The sequence below is a fragment of the Plecotus auritus genome (assembly GCF_963455305.1).
Source record: "Plecotus auritus genome assembly, chromosome: 7".
Classification (NCBI taxonomy): domain Eukaryota; kingdom Metazoa; phylum Chordata; class Mammalia; order Chiroptera; family Vespertilionidae; genus Plecotus; species Plecotus auritus.
In genome coordinates, this window is record NC_137774.1 from 37,879,067 (window position 1) to 37,899,914 (window position 20,848).

Consider the following 20,848-nt stretch of genomic DNA (forward strand, 5'->3'; position numbering starts at 1 on the left):
GCCGTGGCATCTATGCTCATGGCCCAAGTGTCGGAGAAGGTCGTGTCCTCAGAACAGGCCCTTGTGAGACATGTCCCCAAAGTGGAGAAGGCCCTGGACCGTCGGTATGACATTGTGGAGAGCTCAAGCGAGAGTAGCCTGGACATGGAGAACGATATCAGCGTCCCCAGCACCCCAAAGCCCAAGCTCAGGCGATACTTTGACAGCACGTCAAGTGATAGTGGCTCTGACTCAATGGCCCATAGAATTCGCTCCCCTGGGGAGCAGCTGGCACAGCTGGAGGACAGCCGGGAGGCAGAGTCCTCCGCCCGGGGTTGGTTCACCAGGAAGCTGCCATCCATAGTGCGCTTCACCAAGTCTCTAGGCATCCCCTCCAGGAGGTCCAAGAGGAAGCAGTCTGGCCACCGGGGCTGCAGCACATCCCTGAATGAGTGGTGCAACAGACCGGACAACGAGGACCCAGAACCACAGAGACAGCGGCAGATCCCCAGGAAGCCCGTGTGTGACCAGCTAAACAACATCCTCATTTCCCACGATAAGCTGCCTGAGAACATCATCCTGGTTAACATCTCAGAATGGCAGGGCCAGTTACTTTCGGACATCCTGCAGGGGCACACGCTGCCCGTGGTGTGCACTTGCTCCACAGATGACGTCCAGGAGGCCTTCAGCATCATCGTCTCCTGGATGCAGAGATACTGCAACTGCAATTCCCAGGCTCTGACACCTGTGAAGATCGCGGTGGCAGGAGCACAGCCCTACTTCAGCGCTGTGCTGGGGGTCTTCGTGGAGCAGCTGTCCCACCAGCCACCCCAATGGCTAGACTACATGCGCTTCCTGGTCATCCCACTGGGTTCCCACCCCTTGGCCAGCTACCTGGGCTCCATGGATTGCCGCTACTACAACTTCTTCCATGACCTGTACTGGTGGGACATGTTCAACAACCTGGAGTCTCTGAACACCTTGCAGGACACACAGGACGTTGTGTCGAGAATCACAGAATACGTCGCGGGGGCCAACTGTGTCTACCTGCTGCCCATCGCAGAGGCCATGCTCATGTCTAAGCAGCAGCGCCCCAACGAGAAGTCCTCAAAGAAGTTCATCCCCTTTGTGGGGGCAGTGAAGGTTGGAAGAGTGGAACCATCTTCATCCATGTCAGGAGACTCAGGTGATGCGGCCCCCTCATGCTCCAGTGAGTTTCCGACCCCTGCCAGGAAGGCCTCATCCAACACACTCTCTCCCCCGACAACGAGTGGGGGCCTGTCCTCCCGCAGCCAGAGTGTCCATGCAGAGATGATGGAGCTGCAGGTGGATTACTGGACGGCAGCCCAGCCAATACACACAAAGAGAGTCATGGAGAAGAAAGACCTGCCTACCGCCAAAAACACACTCAAGTGCTTCTTCCAGTCTGTCCAGGTCAGCAGGCTGCACAGCAGTAGCAAGGCCACAGCAACACCTGCCATGTCCATGACAGTGGTCACCAAGGAGAAAAAAAAGAAGGCGCCCAAGGAAACCAAGGACGAGGATGTGGAGTCCAATAGCCAGTGCATCAAGGGCATCCGTCGCCTGGTTTGCAAGGCCAAGCACCAGCAGAACATGCTGCCGGTCATCATCGACGATGTGGAGTGGAACGACGTAACATTTCTCCAGCTGGCAGCCCAGTGGTCCTCCCACGTCAAGCACTTCCCCGTCTGCATCTTTGGACACTCCAGTTCCACCTTCTAGCCCTGCCCTTCCCCCTGCCCTTCACCCTGCCTTGGCCTTGCCCAGAAGGACCCAGCTGCTTTTCTGTGAACAGTTCAGTTTACTACAGACACAGACCCTGGAAACCAAAGGGAAACCTTTTTGGGTTTGAATGCTCTCACAGCCTGGAACCTAAGGGGGTTGCCCCTCACTGGGAGCTCCTCACTGCTCTGTTCAATAACCAGAACGTTCTGGCAGGTGGGAGTCAGGAGGGCAGTGTTGAGCTGGAGAATCATGGGAGATGTGTTTTGGCCTCAGGATGCCCAACATTCCTAGCGAGAAGGTTCTGGCCTTGAAGACCTGCCCTTCCTGGAAGCCAGGACTCTGCTTCCCTGGGAGCCAGCTCCAGCCTGTGCCCAGACTCAGAGCTGGGTGGCAAGAGGTCAAGGGCTGGTCTCTGACTGCGGGCATCTGAGCAGAACACCGAGGCCAGTCAGCTTAACCTTAGGATCCAGCTGCCAACCAGCCAACTGGCCCTAGTACCACATACTGGAGTTTCGCAATGAACTTCGGCCTCACAGGGAGAAAAAAAAAAAGACCTGTATGGTGCTCATCGCCCCGGCACACTGTCTGGACAAAGTGGTCTAATTCCTGAGCAGGGAACCCACCTTCATTCCTGTCTGTTACTACAGAACATTTGCTACCACCCAACAGCTGTGGGACCAATTATTTACCAGGTGAGCCCCTCTCCCTCCAGAGCACATGGTCACCAGGCCACCTGTTGGCTGTTTGCCTTCAGGTCACTGCACTCCCTGAGTGTTTGTTCCTCTGAACCCTCGGTGATCCCGGGAGCCAGCTCATAGGGTTATTGTAGGGACTGGCTGGGGTCCTACAGGTAAGTTTTCTCTGGGTGCCTAGACAGTGGAGAGGTCTGCTGGAGGGGCTGTGATTGAGCCAGTTGGTCATTTTCTCTTCCTGTTGAGGAAGGCTCTGCCAAATTTGTGATTCTCTTTGGGGCCTTGGGCTAAGCTCTTTTCTCATTTCATAAAGAGATTGGAGATCCCATTAGGGGTCCCTGTCCCAGGTGACTCCAGATCAGAGATGCCAGAGGTGAGTAGTGGGGCCCCAGCGTCACCCAGCTATCTGAGATGGGGCTGGTTTGGGCTCATTCATTCATTAAAAATATTAGAAGCCCAGCCAGGTACAGACTCATCTCTAGGCACTGACCATAATACAGTGCACAGAGCAGATCCTAAGCCTGCACTCCAGAGCTTCCTTCTAGTCAGGAGCGGATTCAGTCACACTAGGCTGCACAGGCTCGTGGTGTCCACAGGACAGCCGATGTGACGTCCTCCTGGCCTCCTCTACCTGTGGCTGCATCTTCCTGTCTTGTGAAGAGGAAGGTGAACCTCTGTTCCAGCAGAAAACGTGAGTCAGTTTTGGGTCAGAGCCAGGAGGGGAGTATGCGGACTGTGAATTCAAGGTTCTGGCAGAACCCTGGTCCCACACATGGTGGGTTTTCTGCAAGAGGGCAGAGGTCTGAGGGCTTCTCCTAGAAAAAAGGACATGAATCAGAGAGCTGTGCATGTGGATATGGGTGGTGTGGGTGAGCAGTGGGAGCTCACTGAGAGAGTCAGACCCTCAGAAAATTCATACCCTTCTGCTCCTAATCCCAGCCCTGCCTGCACCGCTATCCCGGGATTTTGCTCACTAATCTGGTAGAACCTTCTCAGTGGCAGCTTGTCAGGTGTACCCCAGCAGGTGGGAGTTCAGTTTCAGTGGGAGGCAAAGAACCACACAGCACAGCTAGTGAATTATGCAGCATGTAGGTGCAGGAGCCAAAGTTTGAGGTGATAGGAAGGCCCTGGGGTTCGTTTGTTCGCTCATTGGTCAGTATTCCTGAAGCACCTACTCTGTGCCATTGAATGACATGAACAAGGTGGACACCAGCCCTCTCAGTCCTAATGGGAGGAAACAGGGACTCTGAGAGACCATGTCAGGTTCCTTTGAAGAAGGGGACAGGTGGTTCCCTCGTTGATCCAGAGCTGTCAGTTAGGAGTGCTTTCTGCCAGCGCCTCCTGGGTGACCAGGCGCGTCTCTGCCAGGACTGCCAGACTGAAGGTGGACAAGGAGTCGGTCTGGCTTCTGGGTGGGCAGGAGCAGGAGGCAAAGGACCTCTGGGAGGGCCGTGTGGAAGGAATGGGCACACCTCAGACTCTGCTGCCCACCTCTCTCTCTCCCCAGGGCCATCTCCTGCACGCTGGGCATCTGGCTGGACCAGCACCTCCAGAATTTCCCAGCCTGATGATGCTGTTGGCCTCCATAGAGCTCAACTTTCCAGTCCTTAACCTGCCAAACCAGGCCCAGTACCTCCAGTCACAGCGGGAGCACCTGAGCCCACTGAGGCCGAGACAGGAGGAGGAAGAGGCCTCTGGAGGTGGTGTGGGTGAGTGTGCCTTTGGAAGGCACACAAAAGGCAGTGAGGGTGGTAACATGTCCTCTTCTTGGATCTACAGAACCCATTCCAGAGCAACATCAGGAAAACCCTCAAGAGGCAACGCCACCCAAGTGGCCTCTCCAGAGCCAGAGCCGGATCCAGGCCCAGCTTTCACTGAACTTCTAGAGGCAGAAGAACCACCTGCAGCATTTGAGCAACTCACCCAACTTCTGTGAGGCCTGTGGTGCCAGAACCCAGGCCACAGCGATTGTCAACTGCCATGGAAGAAAGGGCACCCCCACCCCTATTTAGATGTAGTGTTAAACGTTTTGTGTTCATGTTACATGTGTTTACAATTTTACTGTATTTTTTATGATATTTAGTAACATAGAGTGTATTTAGAGAACATTTAATGAAATATTCCTAAACATAAACTTAATTTAGATTCTATAAAATTTAACCCTATAAACCCTCAGAGCTTTGAGCAAGTCTGTTTTTCTGGACCCTGACCCACGTAGGGAGAACTGTCCTCACCTTCTCCACCTGCCCTCCCTGGAGCCAGGACTCTGCTTCCCAGGGTGCTGGCTCCATCCTGTGCCCAGACTCAGAGCTGGGTGGCCAGAGGCCAAGGACTGGCCACCCTGGGGGGCATCCTGAGCCCAACCTGGAGGCCAGACATCCCAGCCCTGGGCCTTCATATTGACCCCAACACCACTCACTCAGGCTTCCAAATAAACTTGACCCTCACAGGGCAAAAATAAAATAAAATAGAAGGATGTACAGTGCAGGCTGCCCAGGAACAGTGACTGGGCAAACTGATCAAGTACTTGGTGCCCAGCTTCCTGGGCAGCGGCCCCACCATCGTCCCCACCCACCCTTCTGTGTTAATACAGAACATTTGCTACTAACCAACGTGTGTGGGACCAACCATGTACCAGGTGAGCCCTGCCCCTCCACAGCACAGTGGCCACTCAAACACCTGCTTGCTGTGAGTCTTCAGGTCACTACATCTTTCTGAGTGTTTGTTTCTCTGAACATGGGAGAGCCTAGGCTCAGCCTTATAGGGTTATTGTAGGGACTCAGGGGGGTAGGGGGGTGGTTCCTCCTGGGAAAAGGCCCTCTGGGTGCCTGGACACTGGAGAGGTGGCTGGAGGGGCTATGGTTGTTCTAATTGGCCATTTTCTTCTTAAAGAAGCTTCTGCCTTATTTGTGATTCTCCTCAGGCCTTAGGCTAAGCTATTTTCTCTTGTGATAAAGAGATTGGAGATTCCATTATGCATCCCTGTAGTGGGTCAAGTCGATTAGAAATCATAGGGGTGAGAAATGGGACCCCAGGCTCACCCAGCTATCTGAGATGAGGCTGGTTTGGACTCATTCATTCAGCAAATGCCCTGTCCCCAGACTGCTCTCCAGCGCTTCCTTCTAGTCAGGAGTGACTCAGTCACACTAGGCTGCACCGGCAGGTAGCGTCCACAGGACAGTCAATGTGACTTCTTCCTCGAAGTATCCCTGCATCTTCTCATATTTTGAAGCAGAAAGTGGATCTCTGGACCAGCAGAAAAAGTGAATGGGCTTTGGATCAGAGCCTTAAGGAGAGTATGGGGACTGTGACTTGGAGAAGGTGGCAACACCCTGGTTCCCACATATGGTGGGATTTCTGCAAGATGGCAGAGGTGTGAGGGCTTCTCCTAGAAAAAAGGGAGGGAGTCAAAGAGAGCTGTGCATGTGGATTTGGGAAGTGTGGGTGAATGGAGCGGGGATGGGGCTGGGCCACAGAGGAAAGAACTCCCAGAGGCTGGGTTAGGCAGGAGCACAGAATCGCTCAGGTCAGGGACTGTGGCCTGCAGTCTGGAGGACTTCCTGGGGTGGGGGCTTGAACTGAGACTTCAGTGATGGAGATGGGAGGTTCCCTTCCTAGAAAGGCACAAAAAAGGCAGTTATGGTGGTAACATGTTCTCTTCTTGTATCTACAGAAGCAGCTCAGAGCAAGATGAAGAAACACCTAAAGAGGAAATGCCAACTCTAGTGCCCTCTCCAGAGCCAGAGCAGGCTCCAGGCACAGCCGTCACTGAACTTCCAGATGTGGAACCACCTGCAGCTTGTGGGCAACTCACCTCAGCTCCTGGGAAGCCTGTGGTCCCAGGTCCTGGGCCAGAGCGCATGTCAGCTGCCATGGCAGATGGGGCTCCTACAAGCCCTATAGATACAGTTTTAAAATATTTGTGTCTATTTTATATATGCTAACAATGTTACTCTATTTTTCTCATACTATTGAGTAATCTACAGTCTATTTTAAAGAAAATTTAATGAAATACTCTTAAACATAAATTTAATTTAGATTCTATAAAATTTAACTTTATAAACCTTCAGAGCCTTGAGCAAGTCTGTTTCTTCTGGGCCTCCAGCGTGTTACTATGACTTATAGGTTGGGAATAATTAGTCTCTCAGGAAGCATCTGCTCTACAAATGTGATGTTCTTGAGGCCCAGGACAATGGGACTTTGGGGGAAATTGACTGATGAGCATTGGGGCAGGGACCCTTTATGTCAGGGCTGCCCCTGGGAACCCACATTTTGTTTGACTTCATCTCCCACCAGTACATGGGCAAAATATGGTCTTAGTGCCCCCTGGCGTCGACGTTGCAGAATGCTGTAGGGTTTAACCAGCAGCAAGCAGTTCCTGAACACGGACTGCCACCTGCACCTGGACAGAAACTCCACCCTGCTCCACTTGCAATGAACAGCATTCTGAGCATCTCCTCTGTTGGCCCATAGCACTGAAGAGGGGACAGGGAATGTGCCAGGGCCCGGTGTCCACACTCATCTCCTCCACAGGCACCGCTTCCAAATCTCTTCTGGGGTCAGAGCCTTTCTCCGCCCTCAGCCCCTGAGCTCTGGTTCAGCTGAGCTTTTTCCTGAGGCTCTTGCATCTCACCAGATCCCAGAGGCAATTCTTTCTCACGCCCCAAGGCTGAACAAGGTTGTGGAGACAGCCTGGCTTCTCCCTTTACACCAATCCTCTTCAGTGCTCCAAACCACCCTGTAGAGATGGCACTAACACCCTTTTAGGCTCCTTGCCCTGCAAAAAGCTGCAATGTCTCAGGACAAATGGGAATAAGCTTTGGACCAGGCACACAGTCCATGCCCTCAAGGTGAGCACCTCTCTGGGCTGACAGGGATATTAAGGAAATTCTAGTGGGGTGTGATGAGTCCTAGGGTTGACCTGGTATCACAAGCATTGAGAACACGAGCCCGTCTGGGGATCACACACAAGGCTCCTTAGGATGGGATTCCTAAAGCAAATCAGAAGATGAATAAGGATTTGTCTACCCACTGTTTCCTGCTTTATCATGCACCATGGCAATTGAGGGAAGCATTGTGAGATTAAACAAAGGCTGGAGAAGTAAAGGGAGGCTGCTAGGTCTACCTTAGAGGCCATGGGCCTTTTTACATTTAGTATTGCTGGTAACAGTAGATGGGATGGACCAGAATTTGAACAAATACATTTTAACAAAAAATGGTTTTAGAGTAAGTCCTGTGTGCTGGAACTGCTAAGTACTAGAGACCAGTGATGGTAAAGTCTTTTCCATCACCATTCTCATTGGAATACAGATATATGAGGACAATGATGCCATGTGGTTCCCATAGCACAAGTGGGCTTAGGGTGACAGGAAGAGGACATTTCTCTATGGAGAAGTATTGTGTGTCCACTTCCAAAGAGAGTCCCTAAGAGAACTTGCCATTTCTAGTCTGTGGAGATATAGGATGTTAACCAGGTAAGCCAGGCATTGAGAGACATTTCAGGCAGAGTGAAGAATTAGAAAAACAGAATTGAGTCAGGATACAGTCAGGGATGTGGGGGTGGGGTTGCAATTACTGGGATCATCAGGAGGTTGGTTCCCAGGACAGGAACAGGGATGGCTGAGCAGAGAGCAAGTCAGACACCAGCTCTGGGAGCCCTGGCATGATGGTTCCAGGCATGATAGTTCCTGAGCAGTCCTGGTGAGGAGGAGAGAGGGGAAGCAGATGTTCCTGAGTTTGAGAGCGGGTGGAATGAGAAGGGGAAGGGAATGGACAATAGTAAGGGGAGAGTGAGGCATAGGCGGGGAGAAGTCAGACATGTCCTAAATGATGACAAGCTGCGGAGTATGGTGAGGACAGGATGTCCCTGAAGTGGAGGGAGGTGATGGTCTTAGCACTGAGGTGCTAATGAAATGGTGAGAGTAGGAGGTGGAGGAGGCAACCTCATGGACAAGTACCGAGTTTCCTGCAGGTGGAACAGAAGAAGATTTTGGAGACAGTTGCCTATTTGTCCCTAAAGATTGTGGCCTGATTGGGGGGTTAGTAGGAGACTGTGGTAGGAGGTAGGAGTGACCCACCGGGATGATGGGATCTCAAGGAGGGGGGCTCCTGAAGCAACAGAAGCATGTCTGGAGGTGGCCCTGTGTATACAGGTGAGTGCTGACTGGCCTGCTGGCACCACGGAGACACCCCCACCTGTGGGAGGTAGCTGTGCTAGGGACTGCTGATCTGGAGGTGCCTGCACAGGCTGGGTTACTGAAAGGGCCAGTCCCGATCTGGGTGCATGGCGCCCCCTGGAGGTTGTATGGATGGCTCTGGAGGAACATCTGGATGGAGAGGAGCAGTGGGCAGTGGTATATGGATGTGGAGCTTGGGGTAGAGATCTGGGCCGGGCCAGGAGTCAGGTAGAGCTGGGAGGGTGGGGCGGCCCACCGAGAAGGGGCAGAGGGAAGAGAGCAGAGGGCTGGGCATTGAGCTGTAGTGTCAATTGCGACATTTGTGAGCGTGGAGCCCAGCCTGGCCTGAGGTCCACACCATCACCAAGATGCACTTGGCCCCAAGAGCAGTCCTCATCCAGGCATCTGGAGCCCCCTCTGCTCTCAGTGCCTGCTCCACAAACTCCACCCTCCTCCCTCCCAGGACCGGACGAGGGCTGCCCTCTTGGACAACCTTCATGATGAGCTCCATGCCCACACACAGGCCATGCTGGGACTTGGCCCTGAAGAGTACAAGTTTGAGAATGGGGGCCACGGGGGATTCCTGGAGTCCTTCAAGGTACGGGCACAAGGGCGGCTGCCGATTGCTGTGGCCGGGAGGGTCGGGACAAACAAGGGAAGAGGTCCAAGATCCACATGATCCTGACCCCAGAGCCCAGTGCCAGCCAGATGTGGCAGGACCAGCAGGGGCACTGCAGGGGTTGGCAGAGGACAGGGGCATCAGGAAGTGTGAGTGCGAGTGTCTTGACCTGGATCCTCTCCTGCTGGCCCGGAGTCTGGGGCTGGGGGAAGAGTTAGCAGGGGAGGAGCCAGTGCAAACCAAGAACACTCCTGCTCCCACCTGCCTCCTTCTGTGGTCAGGCGCCCAGGGCAGAATGACAGGAGCAAGGACACAGGTCGTCGCTGTCTTCAGCAGCTGGTGTGGGGTTCCGCAAGGATTTCTCCAGCTGGCAGGGCACCGAGGACCTGGCCAGGGCCAGTGTGATGGAGTTAGAGGCAAGTCCCTGTGGACTTTGCAAAGGGAAGGACTTTCTAGCCAGAATGAGCTGCTAAAATAAGTAGCGAGCTCCCTGTCCCTGGGAGTATTCAAGGGGATCTGGGACTGCCACTTCGCTGGCCTGGCATAAAGAAGATCCGTTGTCATGTGTTTGCCAAGCGCTTGCTGGTCCACACAGCACTGACGTCCAGCATCTGATCTGAGCCTGGCTGTTACCCTTTCCGGTTAGCACGGGTCTTGATATTTCCAGTCCCACACAGGGGACAGGATGAGAGGCCACAGGACTGCTCAAACCTACACCCACTGCCCGGCCGGCATGGCTCAGTGGCTGAGTGTTGACCCATGAACCAGGAGGTCATGGTTCGATTCCTTGTCCGGAGGGCACATGCCCAGTTTGTGGGCTCGATCCCCAGTAGGGGGCATGCAGGAGGCAGCCTATCGATGATTCTCTCTCATCATTGATATTTCTATCTCTTTCTCCCTCTCCCTTCCTCTCTGAAATCAATAAAAACATATTTTAAAAAACCCACAAAAAAAACCTCACACCCGCTCAGAGGTAAAGCCTTGTTTCAAACCCGGGTTTTCTGGTTCTTAGTCAATGTTCTGTTGATTGCCCGTGGCAGAAGGATTTATAAAGCTACCGTTTTGGGGACAGTGTGTGGGGTTGGGGTTGGACCTGCCTGTATTAGAATCCCAGCTGTGTGATCCTGGGCACAGTCTTTCAAGTCTCTGTGCTACATTAACAACACAGGGATGATCAACGGGACCTGTGTCTTGGCATTGTTGGGAGAATTCATGGAAATAGTCCGAAGAGGTTGCATGGCCCGGAATACAGTCAATGCCCGGTGAACGTGTGCGCTGTTAGCATTGCCCTGTAAAGTGAAAGCTTAACACCCATCATCCCTCTAAACCAGCCGTGGGCAAACTACGGCCCGCGGGCCGGATCCGGCTGTTCTATCCGGTTCTCTTGCTCTCCCCTCCGCTCCTTTACTTTGAATTTATATTAGTTCACACAAACACTCCATCCATGCTTTTGTTCTGGCCCTCCGGTCCAGTTTAAGAACCCATTGTGGCCCTCGAGTCAAAAAGTTTGCCCACCCTTGCTAAACTCTCATGGCTGCTCCCTATGCCCTGTGTGAGGCTGGGATTATGGGTAGAATCACTTTTACTCAGTTTCAATATTTAGGAGTGTAATTTTGCATATGAGGAAACGGAGACCCGAAGAAACGGAATAATTTGTCCCAAGTCACCCAACAGATTCGGGAATCGAAGCTGTGTCTGGCAGATTCCGAAGCGTGTGTTCCCAATTGCCACATGACACCGCCTCTGGGTCCCAACTCAATTAAGATTCCACCCACTAGCCTGGCCCCGGCAAGCCTGGGGTCTGCCCCCCTGCCAGGCAGTGGCACAGAGCACAGGGCAGGGCCTGCTGGCCCCAAGGGCCAGCTGCCGAGATTCCTCACGAGGGTGCAGGCAGGAGCCGAACTGCATGTCCAGGCTGGTGGGAGATTCCTGGGACATCTGTCTCAGCCCTGATGGACAGTGGCGGCCAGGGTGAAAAGGGAGAAATGGAGATTCAGAGGAAAGGGGGATGGGGGAGATGATGAGGGGGGAGGAGAGGGAGCCAGGGCAGCTAGCCGGGCAGAGGGAGGGGTGAATGGGAGACCAGGTAACTAGGAACACCTCCGTGGGCTCTGCCCACATCCTGGTAAGCATGTCAAATGCTCCCGGCTCCATAGCAGATGTAATTTATTCATGACTCGAGCTGTGGCTGACTGCAGACATCTAGTGATTTGCTGCTTTCCGTTTTGCAGGTTTCTCTCTGCCTTTTGGAGTTAACAATAGTTTTTTCAGTTTTCAAATATTTCTGTAACCTGTCAACTCCTGCAGGCCATGGACACCATGCCCACGGTGCCCAGCGGATAAAACGGCCCGGCAGCGACCTCAGGTTGTGGGTCTAAAGGACAGTGACGCGAGGCCATTTCCCAGTCCCCTGCCTCTGGGCCGACTCCAGTGGCTTGACTACGGGGAGGGAGATCTTCAGGCCTTGCCCATTCCTTGTCTCTGATCCAGTAATCCAGGGAAGTTTTCTCTTCAACCCTAACTCCTTCCAACTGTGGACTGAGGACAGTCCCTTCTACCTTCTGCTTCCATGCCCATGTCCGAGAGGCACTGTGGGGTGAGGGAGGGGCCGTCACGGTCAGTCGCCCAAAGCACACCTTCCCAGCTCTGCCGGATATGAGTAGCTTTGTTTCCTCCTCCCATCGGGGCACTAGCTCTTTGCCCTATGCGTTCCATCACTGCCTTCGGTGGGTGTCCCAGGCTGTGGTCTGCCCCAGCTCAGGAAACTGTCTTTAGTTTCGCTATTTCTTCCCAGGCACCTTGGACGGTGCTGTGGTGTCAGAATTATTGGCATTCCTCTTGGCGTTCTGTCTGGACTGCCACGAAGTCCTTGCAAGAGTGGTGCATGAAACAGTTCCAGGAGGAGAAGTTCCTGCTGTCTCCTTGCTGTCACAGGTCTCCTCACACAGATACACAGAAACATAATCGAGAAGTCCCAGGGCTCACAGCGACCCCAGTCACCCATCCCTGCCTCTGTGGCTGTTCCCCCTCCCCTACAGCCCAGGGACCCTTTGTCCCTCTGCCTAGAAGCAGACCCGTCGCTGCCCCAGGCTGTGCTCCTGGCTCCTCACACCACTTAGAGTAGCTCTTCTCCTCTCCACGTCTGGCTTCAGTTCACTGGCTGTCGGCTTAGTGTTTCTTCCATGAGAAACAGAACAGTTAGTTCATGGACGCCTAGACCTGCTTCTGAGAAGCTTGGGGATATTCTCGGGAATCCTCCAGTTCTACAAACATTTACACATTTTGCATTTTTACATAGCGGATGATATAAAAAATGCATTTCCAGTCGAGATTAAACTTTGGCAGTGAGACTCACCATCGAAAGACAAAAGTAAGTAGGCAGGGGCCAGTGCAGCCGGCGCCACCGGTGCTGGGGGTGTATGGACATAGTCTTGGAGTTTTGCAAGAATAGTTTTATTTGAAAAACATATACATTAGTTATTGTTGACAGTGTTACAGATGTCCCGCATTCCTTCCCCCATCGCCCTCCTCCACCCAGAATCGTTTTCTTTTTCAAGCAGCTGGGTATTACTCACATTTGAAAAATATTGATCTCTGAACTGTTGTTCTCAAATGCCATGCTCAGCCACTGCCCGCTGTTGAAGTTTCTGTTGGTCCCTAATAAAATGGAAAGGCAAAGGGATGCTACTTGATGTATCAACATATGTACACAAGGCACGTGGGAGCCACATTTTGAGAAACCCTGAGCTAGCCCAACCCTCTGATGACCTCATGCAGAAGGGGGCCCTGAGGGCTGGAGGAGAGTGTCACCACCAACCCCAGAACTGGGACAAAGGAGAGCAGGAGTATTGGGTGAATGTCTCTCCACCTGTGAGGGGCTGGCAGCCGATGCACTGGTCTGCTCTGACCCCTAGTGGCCAGAGTGCCACTCTGCAAGTAACTCTGGCAAAGTGCCCTCCCTGGCTGGGGCAGCTCATGGATTGGAGCTCTGGTCTGACTGAAAGGAGACATGGAGGGATATTTCCTACTCCCATCAGCCTTCCTCCTTTATTTGTGCTGCCAAAGGGGCAGAAGACCCTGTTTTGGACCTCAGATTCTTCTGATTAGGGCGTCATCACAGCTGGCAAGAAATTAGCATCTTTCTCTCCGTCGGCCCTGCCTCTGTTGCTTACTTGGTACAGATAAGCATGCGTTTCCCTTAGTGTTATCCTTGTGCATTAGGTCCCCCAAGTTGAATTTGTTAGATTGAAACAGCTCACAAAACCCATTTGTAAAGAAGTGGGGTTTGGGTAGGCCCGGAGGAGACGGGCTCTCTCTGTGACACTAGCTGGTGTGACACACGCAGACATGCGGGAGTGACTCCACCCCTCTTTTCTCACTCCCCCCAAGGTGTGCTGAGGGCTGGGAAACTGCGGTGACTCAGGGTGGGGGACAGAACCAGAGGTGATGAGCTTGGAGGAGAGCATCTGAGGACAGATAGGGATAGTTGTGTGAAGTATGGAAAAGACTAGTCCATGGCGCCAACATCTGGAAATGGTAAGATTTCAGCGTGGTGTGCAGAAGATCTTTTCAAAGGCCAGGGTGTTCGCCCACGAAGGCAGTGAGCAGCCCATCCCTGGGAAGGTGCAAGTGGAGAGGACATGAACTGTGGCCTGGATGTGCAGGGCCTGAGTGGGAGAGGGGCCAGGTGGTCCCTGGAGACCTCCTGATGCCCCGGCAAAGTCTTCATGGGCCTGTCCTCTTCTCTCCTGCCTCTCTCTGTCCACATCACCGCCCTCTGTCCTCTTCTTCGCCCTGTACCTGACTCTTCTGACCGATTTGAAAAGGCTAGTGTGTCCAGCTCTACCTCAGATTGACATGTGACATTCTTTAGACCATGCCACTGCGTGATTTTGTCCAAATGGAGCATCATTGTAGGGTTTCAAGGTAGCCATCACCTCTTTTCCCATCCCTAAGAGTGGGGAGGAGAGATGACCTTGAGTAAGCAGGTGTCATGCCAGGGATTGGTCATCCATCGTGTCATGCTCACGTGGGGACCATCACCACGCTATACAGGGGAGAAGACTGTCTCAGAGAGGCTCACATACCAAGTGCCGGGGGAAACCAGGAGTCAAGCCCCGCACATCCCTGGAGTTCCCTGCCAGCCACTGTGTCCTCAGACTTACCTCACTGACTCAGCAGCAGCACGGCTTTTGAGGACACGAGTCCTCCCTAATGTCAAGGAGGCCGAAATCACTTGGTTTCTAATCACCCTCAGTCCATCAACCAGTTGAATTATATGTTCAAGCTGGGCTGGTTTTTGGGACCCTTTCATCTGCAACCCAGGGTCCTGGTTCCATCTCTTACCTTTGGTGTGACCTCCCTCGGCAGTCCTTTGCGTTTCAGGACCTTTTCTCTGTGTCTGTCTTCTCTGCATCTCAGAGCTGGAAGGATGCAATAAGATCACGTGTGTGAAGCTCAGTGGATCAGCTGCCGTCACGCAGGGCTCATTTAATCTCCTCTGCAGAGAGACAGTGAGAAAGCATCCGAACATAAATGATTCATTGACATATCACAGTTGATGACGATGGTGGTGGCGGCACACACGAGGCACCAACAGAATGGAATGAGGTTGAGTTGATGCAGCACGTGACTCATTTAAGGAAACTGTTTATCCAAGGACACCTCCGAGTGGTGCCACGCCTTCCCTGCCTTCAGTTTTCCCAAGGGCACACGTCTGACTGATCTTTGGGTGGTGGAATGAAGAGAAGGTGCTGGCTGTTTATCCATGTTGCTAGGTGACGCTCTTCTGTGGTCTAGAAAGAGAGAGAGTTGAAGTCCCTCGAGGGGGCATCTTCGGCTCAGACAGGCCAGGCCAGATGAATGCCATCAGGGATCCACGGCTGGTGGGCTCCCTGCCTCGTTCAAGGGGAGCTCGCCTCTAGGACCATCATCTTTGCAAACGGCCCTCCTTCCTGAGTCAGCTTCCTTCCCAGGATTGAAAGGCAGGCAGTGTGCGGTCCTCGGCCATTCCTGAGCTTGGCAAATTCCTGACATTGGGGAGAGCTCCCGGGGGACCTGCGATTTGGGGTGGGTGCAGCATTCCTGCTGCTTTCTTGGGACGACCTTTCTGTAGACTCAATGCTTCAAGGGAGGGAAGGGCATCCGTTCCATGTAGGTGGACACGTGGAGCGTGTAAACAGACACATGGGGTTCACGCGGGGTGTGAACCAGGTGAGGATGGGGGCAGTGTCCCACCTTTGTCCTTCTGCATCAGTTTTTTGAAGCTGAGGTTTCCGAGAACTCCCCGCCTCAGCTGACTCACGCAATGAGGAAGATCCACTAGCTCACTTAACCAGAAGGCCCAGGTGGCTCATGGCTCCGCGTAGTCAGTGGCAGGCAGGTTCCATCCCCTTGCCCCTCTGCCGTCCCCATCTTGTTAGCTTCGCCCGTAGGCTTGACCCCTCACAGCCCATGGCGGCTGCTGCGGTCCTAGGTGCAGAGGTGTCACATCTCTTTTGGGAATCAGAGGAGATCTTTCCTCGAAGCCCACAGTGACGTCCCCTCATGTCCCACTGGCAAGGGTTTGGATGATGTGACTGCCTGAGAGGGTCATGATTTACTCATTTGTCCTGTGGAGGAAGAGGGGACATTGGGCCAGACTGTGGCTCTGCCAGCAAGGAACATGGGGGGATGGCACTTGTATGTGAGCAACTGGTAATGTCTGCATCCGTGAGTCTTTGCATGTGGCTCTGAGGCCGTGGGGACCTGGACAGCTGGTTAACACAGTGGCTCTGGGCCTTTTCCATTGCCCTAAGTTTAGGGATGTTTTGTTTCCCTGCTGACTGTACACTCCTTGGAGGCAGGGGCCGTCTCTCCTACGTCTTTGACTCCCCTCCTACAATTCTCCCAGTTTCTGCAGTGCTGGGCACACAGGTAGCACGTGACAAATGCTTGCTATTAACAAGAAGAGCAGCCACATTGATTGGGTACTTAGTATGTGCCGGGTGCTCTGCTAAGAGCTTTGTATGTGTGGCTACCTGGCCGCATTATCGAGGGACTGAATGACTGGTCAAAGGGAAACGATGTGGGGTTTGGGGGATCCTGGAGAGAAACTTCCCTCCCTAGAACTCCTGTCGTCTTTGAAGGCCTTCAGAACCAGGGAGCATCGTCCACATGGTGGGTGGAAGCCTCTAGGACTTCCCGTGTCAGGAAATCCTCCCTCGGGTCCAGGTGGGATCTGTCTGCCTCACTCTAACCTTGGGTCAGGTTCCAGAGCAACACAGGTGGCCGGCAGAGCTCTGCCGAGCAGTCCGAGAGCAGCCGGCACCTCCCCGCCCTCTCCCTGCTGTGGGTGCAGCAATCTTCATTTTAACTGTTCTCATCCTTGCAGGCACCGGGACCAGTGACTGTCCTGGTTGTCCCCTCCTGGACACTGCGATGTGTACAGATGGGCCCTTCGTTCTTTGGTGGCCCTAAGTGGCCACAGGGCTCCACGCGGCCTGAGAAGCTCCAGGCCCTCTGAGGCCGAAAGCCTGGAGTCTGAGAGTGCGTATGCTGTGTCGGCAGCCGCACCAGCTGCGGGCTCATCTCTAGCCGCTGCGGGTGTGGTGTGGCTCAGTGTACGGACCCGGAAGTGCTCTGGCCACAGTGCACCAACTGCGAACATACACCAAGTTGTAGCAGGCACACTTTGGGGTGACGCAGAATGGATACCCGGTATTTAAATATAGGAGAATGCTTAGTTTTCTGCTGCTTGGACCATGTCATTCCTGACTTGCAGATGAGGAAGCTCAGGCTTGGTAAGCTCTCCAAGCCTCACTTTCCTTCCCGGTAACAACCTTTGTCCACCTTGCAGGGCATCTGGGGCACTGACCCCTCAGACTCCTCTGTCCAGTGTCCTCCCTCACCTCTGCCTGCAGAGTGCCACGTGCCCAGAGCCTCTGAAAGTCCTCTGCAGACTGTAGTGATTAGCATGTGGGCCGCCGAGAGAGAGGGAGAGAGAAAGAGAGAGCGAGAGAGAGAGAGAGGAGCGAGGAGAGCCTGGAGTGTGTCTGCAGATCCCACTGAGGCAGCGGGGTCATCTGGAGAGGCCTGGCTCCAACTCTCAGGCCTCCCTCACCTGCTGTCCCCACAGAGGGCCATCCGTGTGCGCAGCCACTCCATGGAGACCATGGTGACCAGCCAGAAGAAGCCGCACGGCGGGGGCCTCCCCGGCAGCCTCAGCGGGGGCATCTCCCACAACAGTGTGGAGGTCACCAAGACCACCTTCTCGGTGAGTGTCTGCGGGCCCTGGGGTCCCCCAGGCCTTGGTGGGGGCAGGGGTGTGTTCACCCAGGTTTGGGCCAGGTGATCAGCAGGGCGAGCTGAATGATGGGGAGGGAGACTGAGGCTGCCCAGGGGCGACCCCTCCCCTTGAAGTGAGAGCCTCCAGCCAGGCAGCACTTGGGGCTGGCCCAGACCGGAGCGCACCTGTTGTCCTGCTCTCGGAGTTTCCTTGACACTTGGGCCTCCTCAGGACCAGCCCTGCGCAGTGGTCCTGGGCCCTGGGACTGTGAGAGGGCCCTCCCTTTGTTATTCCTAATGACACGCAGCTGCCCCCTGCTTGCGGTGCACCAGGCACTGAGCTAAGTAACTCATGGGTCCCTGTGACAGCTGTCTGAGGGAGGTGCTGAGTGCTCTCCATTGCACATCTGAGGAAGGGGAGGCCCCGAGGGGTTAGGTAACTTGCTGGAGGTCACCCAGCTACGCCGAAGAACTGGGATTCGCGTTTAGGTCGCCCAGATCCTAAGTCTCTGCTCTTAATCGCTGTGTGTACAGTTCTAAGAAAAGAGAGCCCGGCCGGTCCCGGTTTTGGGTCTGGTCAGCTTGCACCAGGAGCTGGCCAGGTGAGGGGACCAGCGTCCCTCCTTTTATAAAGCAAAGTGGCTTTGTGTTTGTGCACGTTGGGGTTTTCTTGTTCTTTTTTGTAATAGCAGAACATACCCACCACGATACTGACAATTGGCATTGTAAACGATCGTGTGTAATGCATTTGATTTACCAAATAGTGTTTTCATAGCTATTATCCTGTTCCTCCCAGCGGGTCTGTGAAGGGAGCAGGGCCGGGCAATTATCTCCAATCTGTGGGTGAGACTGGGGCCCAGAGAATTCTTCCACTTGCCCAAGGCTGCACTGCGTGTGAATGGCAAACACTGGGGCCTGCCTGGCTTAGAGGCCTGGCGGGCTCCCATCTCCCCCTTCTCATTCTGCCACCCTCCGTCCGTCGTCCCCCACACGTGGCAGAAGCAGAGCCACATGCTTGGCAGGCTCTCTCTGCCTGTGGGTGCGTGTGGACCGCATGCTTGTCCTGCCACGGATTTGCTACGTGACCTTGACCAAATTCCCTCGCCCCTCGACTTCTCCAGGACTTCCTTGGTAAAGCGAGGAGTTGAACCAGGGCACTCCCAGGACTCTCTCAGCTTTGTGGTTCCCAGTCTGTGACCCCCTCAGTCATCCCGTCCTCTCAGTACCTGGGGTTCTCCTTAGGGTGGCCCTGACCCCATGTTCCTCCAAGAATTCTGTTCTAACGATTACCTGCTGTGTTTCTGGGGATCTCCCAGACCAGCTGTGGGGGTGGGAGGTGGTGCACAGGCTCTTTGTAGACCGGGAAGGGGGTGAAGGGAAGGAGACCTGGGTTTGGGGAGTGAGCGCTCATTTTGGTGGTCACATTGGCAGCCTCCGGTGGCGGCGGCAACTGCGAAGAACCAGTCGCGGAGCCCCATCAAGCGGCGGTCGGGGCTCTTCCCCCGTCTGCACACGGGCTCTGAAGGCCAAGGGGACAGCCGGACAAGGTGGTGAGTGTCCACGTGGCGTGGGTGGGCTCCCTCGGGAGGGCTGCCCGCAGCTTCAGCTTCGAGCGATGGCTTCCGTCTAACCCTGGTCCCCACGTCAGGCCCCCACGTCCCCCGTCACTCAGTCAGTGCTTCGTCCCCCACATCCCCCGTCACTCAGTCAGTGCTTCGTCCCCCAATATCCCCCGTCACTCATTCAGTGCTTCGTCCCCCAATATCCCCCGTCACTCATTCAGTGTTTCGTCCCCCAATATCCCCCGTCACTCATTCAGTGCTTCGTCCCCCACGTCCCCCATCACTCATTCAGTGCTTCGTCCCCCAATATCCCCCGTCACTCATTCAGTGCTTCGTCCCCCACGTCCCCCGTCACTCAGTCAGTGCTTTGTCCCCCACATCCCCCGTCACTCAGTCAGTGCTTCGTCCCCCACATCCCCCGTCACTCATTCAGTGCTTCGTCCCCGATGTCCCCCGTCACTCATTCAGTGCTTCGTCCCCGATGTCCCCCGTCACTCATTCAGTGCTTCGTCCCCCAATATCCCCCGTCACTCATTCAGTGCTTCGTCCCCCAATATCCCCCGTCACTCATTCAGTGCTTCGTCCCCCACGTCCCCCGTCACTCATTCAGTGCTTCGTCCACTCGGGCAGCTTTGAGGTCCCTGCACCCGACAATGTGAATGGGTCTCGCAGTTTGGCCCCAGCTGGAAATGCGGCTCAGAGTCGTTTCTTTCTGTGCTTCCTTTTGCGAAGCTCACTCACATGTCCCTTTATGGAAGCCTCCCCTGATTCTGACAGCAGAGTTCGTGGAACATGCCTTTGGGCTTCCAGAGTTTGTTTCCTTCCTTCCTCCTTCCCTCCCTCTCTCCCTCCCTCCCTTCCTTCCTTCCTTCCTTCCTTCCTTCCTTCCTTCCTTCCTTCTTTCCTTCTTTTTTTCTTCCTTCCTTTATTCCTTCCTTCCTTTCTCCTTTCCTTCCTCCCTCCCTTCCTTCCTTCCTTCCTTCCTTCCTTCCTTCCTTCCTTCCTTCCTTCCTTCCTTCCTTCCTCCTTTCCTTCCTCCCTCCCTTCCTCCCTTCCTTCCTTCCTTCCTTCCTTCCTTCCTTCCTTCCTTTTTTTAGAATTTATTTTTATTGTTTATTACAGATGTCCCCCATTTCTCCCCGCTTTGCTCCCTCCACCCTGCTCCTACCCCTCCCAGGCCTTCACGGCACTGCTGGCTGTGTCCATGGCTGTGCAAATATGCCTATAGGTCCTTTGGTTAATCTCTCCCGCCCCGCCCACTCCCTCTGAGATCTCTCAGTCTGTTCCATGTTTCCATGTCTGTTTGTTCGTCAGTTTATTCTGTTCATTAGATCCCACGTGTAAGTGAGATCATGTGATAGTTGCCTCTCTCTGACTGGCTTATTTTGCTTAGCATAAAGCAAAGGGAAAAGTAAACAGAGGGGACTACCTGAAACTGAAAAGCTTCTGCACAGCAAAAGAATCCACCCACCAAAGGAAGGGGAGCCCACTGTATGGGAGAACATATTATCCAATGAACATCTGAGAAGGGGTTAATTTCCAAAATATGTAAAGAACTCACACAGCTCAACAGCTCTCATATCCTACTTACCCCGTTCTTGCTAATTGTCTTTCTGATCCTTTAGTCAGTGAACCCACCTGGTGTTGAATTCGGCAAGCAGCATCCCTCGAGTGCCTGGTGTGTGGGGGCTCAGAGCTCAGACAGGAGCTCCAAAGACACAAACCTGCCCTCCAGGAGCTTACAGTCTCACGAAGGAAAGGGAGGCAGGCAGGTTGACCTCCACGTGTACAAGTGCCTTCCTGTAGCCC

At 54.0% G+C, this 20,848-nt stretch overlaps 1 pseudogene across 1 annotated transcript in view; it reads left to right on the forward strand.

The window, feature by feature from the left end:
* The first annotated feature begins 5,046 nt into the window (after nucleotides 1–5,046).
* Nucleotides 5,047–20,848, forward strand: part of LOC308252543 (phosphofurin acidic cluster sorting protein 2-like) — a 60,235-nt pseudogene continuing 44,433 nt past the window's right edge. The window contains exons 1-4 of the transcript in view: nucleotides 5,047–5,055; nucleotides 9,057–9,191; nucleotides 17,329–17,466; nucleotides 18,909–19,027. The product of the transcript in view is annotated as a phosphofurin acidic cluster sorting protein 2-like (transcript). The remainder of the gene's footprint in view (nucleotides 5,056–9,056; nucleotides 9,192–17,328; nucleotides 17,467–18,908; nucleotides 19,028–20,848) is intronic.